Here is a 4591-nt window from a genome sequence, read left to right on the forward strand (position 1 = left end):
TTACTAGACTACTATATAAACAAAGATTGAGATTCCTTGATGTCATAGCAAATATCAAAGGTTATATATTTTTTGTTGAGTGAATTTAATTATATGGTTATACAATAGTTGTTTATCCAGGTATTGATGGACATTTTGGCTTATTTTTATGTGCTATTATAAATAAAAGTGTTATGAACATTTGTATACAAATACATAATGTGTTTTCACTTATTGTGGATAAGTACCTAGGTGTAAAATTGCTAGGTCATGTTTAATTTTCAAAACAGGTTTTTCTTTCTATTCTTGAAATAGCATTTTTGGAAGAGCCTTATTAGCTGCCATAGTTATCTTTAACTGTCTGTTTCACACAGCCTACAATTACCTGAGAAAGCAGTTTCAATTGGGGGAGCTTCTAGATCAGATTGGCCTGTAGCCATGTCTGTGGGAAATTGTCTTGATAATTAATTGATAATGGAGGACACAGACTCAACACTGGGTGTTGCCATTCTCTGATGAGGTGGTTCTGGGCTATATAAGAAAGCGAACTAAGCATGTTCCAACAAGCAAGCCAACAAGCATTTTTCTCCCATTTCTCTTTTCTTTTTTAAGTTCCTGCTTGAGTTCCTTCCCTATCTTACTTCAATTATGGACTGTAACCTACAAGCTGAAATAAACCCTTTCTTCCCCCTGATTGCTTTTAGTTGGAGTTTTTTTTAATTGAATTTTTATTTTTTATATTAATTACAGTTTATTCACTTTGTATCCCAACTGTGGCCTCCTCCCTCATTCCCTCCCAATCCCAACCTCCCTTCCTCTTTTCCTCTCATGGCCCTCTCCAAGTCCACTGACAGGGGAGGTCCTCCTCCCCTTCCATTTGACCCCAGCTTATCAGGTCTCATCAGGACTGCATTGTCCTCTTCTGTGGCCTGACAAGGATGCTCCCCCCCTTGGAAGAGGGTGGTCAAAGAGCCAGCCACTGAGTTCATGTCAGAGACAATCTCTGTTCCTCTTTATAGGGAACCTACTTGGAGACTGAGCTGCCATGGGCTACATCTGTGCTGCAGTTCTAGGTTATATCCATGAATGATCCTTGGTTGGATTATCAGTCTCAGAAAAGACCCCTGTTCCCACCCACAGAAGGCCTCTGAAAGACTCTACCAAGCAGTATATAAAAGCAGATGCTGAGACTCATAACTAAACTTTGAGCAGAATGCAGGGAGTCTTATAAGAGAAGGGGAAGGTAGTAAATCCTGGAGAGGACAGGAGCTCCTTCCACAAGGACAGCAACAGAACCAAAATATCCAACTGGGCACAGTTGCAGTGTTTTTAATCACAGCAACAGGTGAGATTAAAACACACACCAGTATTGGCCTTTACCTCACTTCTTACTCATTCTCTGATGACTGACTGCAATTTTGTGTAGCCAACAGCCCTGTGCTTCTGCTAGCATGCTTTCCTCACTATGATGGACTGTGTGCTGATAGTTTTATGTCAGCTTGACACAGAGTAGAGTCATTTGAAAGGATAGAATGCCAACTGAGAGAATGCCTCCATAAATCAGACTAAAGACAGACTGAGGACATTTTATTAATTAATGATCAATATGAGAGGGCTCATCCCATTGTGCCATCTGTGGGATGGTGTCCCTGGGTTCTATAAGAAAGCAGGCTGAACAAGCTATGAGAAATAAATTAGTAAGCAGCACCTCTTCACGGCCTCTGCCTCAGCTTCTGCCTCTAGGTTCCTGCACTGACTTTTTTCAATGATGTCTATGATGTACAAAAGTCAGCTAAATAAACCCTTTCCTTCCAAAATTGCTTTCAGTTGTGGTGTTTCATCACAGCAATAGAAAACCTGTTTTCAAACTGTAGTCTTTTAACACCATTTCATCCTTTAAGTAGCTGCTTGCATGATAATTTGTCCCCCAAACAAGACAAGTAACCAACACATACGTCACCGATTGGGATAAGGGATTGTAGGATAGCTGGTAAAACTATTTCTGGGTGTGTTTGTGAGTTTCTCTTCAGGAACAGATTAACATTGCTTCATTGGATAACCTTGGTCAATACAGCATCTAATCTTATCTCTCTATCTCTCTTATCCTCTGCTCCAGTCTTCGAAGTTCATTTTCAGTTGTGCTCTGTAACTCAAGCTGTTTTTGAAGTGGCATTCCTCCTGACTCAGCCTCCCCAGTTCTACGACTACAGGCGTGTGCTACCGCATTCTGCCCAGCATTCATAGTTTTGCATTATACTACATTTTATCTTGTCTGATATATGCTACACTTAAAATGGTGTCTTCTTTTTGCTTCTTCAACAAGATGTTAGTGAATTAATTGACAAATTATCTTTGAGAATAGGTGACTATCTTCACAAATTTCTTTTTGTGAAGATATTTTCTTTTCTTTAAAAGAAATTTTCTTTTCTTTACAAATTTCACAAAAATCTTTTCTGGGGTTAATTCTGACTCCACTATCTTGTTTGCTTCCTTTTCTTTTTTCTTTCTTTCTTTCTTTTTTTTTTATTTCTAGTAGAGAATTGTCTCCACAGTGCCATTATAGTTTTATTGAAAAGTATTTTCTCTCTGTATCTTATTGAGATTTATTGGTCTGTGGACACTTGATCTTGGAAGATGCTATTTAAAAACTGTTTTCCCTGATGACCTTTTTTGCTTAGTGTACTATAATGCTGCTGCTGAAGACCTGTTTAAGGAGCCCTCATTTGGTTATTTGGTTTGCCTTTGTGGTTTGCCTAAATTAGAAAGAAAGTTGATTGAGTTGCTTGGAATTCCCTTAAATGCACAATTTATCTGTATGTGGATCTTTTCTAATTGTGACTCACTAGAATTAGTCTAAAGAAAGTTCAAATCCTACTCTTTTTTAAATTAATTTTTATTTTTTAATATTAGTTACAGTTTGTTAACTTTGTATCCCTACTGTATCCCACTCCCTGTTTCCCTCCCAATCCCACCCTCCCTGCCCCTTTCCAAGTTCACTGATACGGGAGAACCTTCTCCCCTTTGATCTGATACTAGTTTATCAGGTGTCTTCAGGACTGGCTGCAAAGTCCTCCTCTGTGGCCTAGCAGGACTGCTCCTCCCTGAGGAGGGGGGAGGTCAAACAGCCCACCATCGAGTTCATGTAAGAAACAGTCCCTGTTCCCCTTACTAGGGAACCCACTTGGATACTGAGCTACCAAGGGCTATATCTGAGCAGAGGCTCTAGGTTGCATCCATACATGGTCCTTGTTTGGAGAAATAGTCTCATAAAAGAACCCTGTGCCCAGATATATTTGGTCCTTGTGGAACTCCTGTCCTCTCCATGTCATCAAATCCTATTCTTAAAAGGGGTTTAAAATCTGGAAACAACACAGATGTCCCTCAACTGAGGAATGGATACAGAAATTGTGGTATATTTACACAATGAAATACGACTCAACAATTAAAAACAAATAATGAAATTTGCAGGTAAATGGTGGGAACTAGAAAAGATCAACCTGAGTGAGGTATCCCAGAATCAGAAAGATACACATGGTATATATTCAGTTATAAGTGGATATTAGACATATAAAATAGGACAAACCTACTAAAATCTATACACCTAAAGAAGCTAAGCAAGAAGGAGGACCTGGGGTAAGATGCTCAATCTTCATTAAGAAAGGCAAACAGGAAAGACATCAGAAGAGGGAGAGAACAGGGAACAGGACAGGCGCTTACCACAGAGAGCCTCTGAAAGGCTCTACCCAGCAGGGTATTAAAATCCAGCAGGGTCTATGCTGAGACTCATAGCCAAACTTTGGGCAGAGTGCAGGGAATCTTATGAAAGAAGGGGGAGACAGAAAGAACTGGAGGAGGCAGGAGCTCCACCTGAGAGCAAAAGAAGCAAAAACTCTGGGCCCAGGGGTCTTTTCTGAGACTGATACTCCAACCAAGGGCCATGCATGGAGATAACCTAGAATCCCTGCACAGATATATCCCATGGCAGCTCAGTCTCCAAGTGGGTTCCCTAGTAATGGGAAGAGTAAATGTCTCTGACATGAACTCAGTGGCCTGCTGTTTGATCACCTCCACCTGAGGAGGGAGCAACCTTACCAGGTCACAGAGGAGGACAGTGCAGCCAGTCCTGATGAGACATGATAGGCTAGGGTCAGATGGAAGAGAGGAGGACCTCCCCTATCAGTGGACTTGGAGAAGGGCATGGGAGGAGATGAGGAAGGATGGGATTGGGAGGGGATGTGGGAGGGGCTACATGTGATACAAAGTGAATAAACTGTAATTAATAATTTTTTTTAAAAAAGAAAGAGTTTTAAAGATTGTTTTCCTTATTAAACTTGTTTTAATGGCTCTCAAAATTTGTGACAGATTCTTGGTGAAGTTGTTTCCATTAAAAAGTACTGGTTTTGAAAACAAATACCTTAAATCTCTCTCTTTCACACACACACACACACACACATACATACACAGACACAAAGTTCACAAAATAGTCTTCTCTCCTTCTGAAGGTTTTATCCTACATTGCCATCATTGCCCCCTCTTTTACTATTACACTTAAATGAAAAATTGAGACAGTTCTGAAGCCTCCTTCCACCACTGAGTAAGCTTGGTGTGGATG

The sequence above is a fragment of the Psammomys obesus genome, unplaced genomic scaffold, assembly GCF_907164565.1.
Source record: "Psammomys obesus unplaced genomic scaffold, mPsaObe1.curated_primary_1811, whole genome shotgun sequence".
Taxonomy (NCBI): domain Eukaryota; kingdom Metazoa; phylum Chordata; class Mammalia; order Rodentia; family Muridae; genus Psammomys; species Psammomys obesus.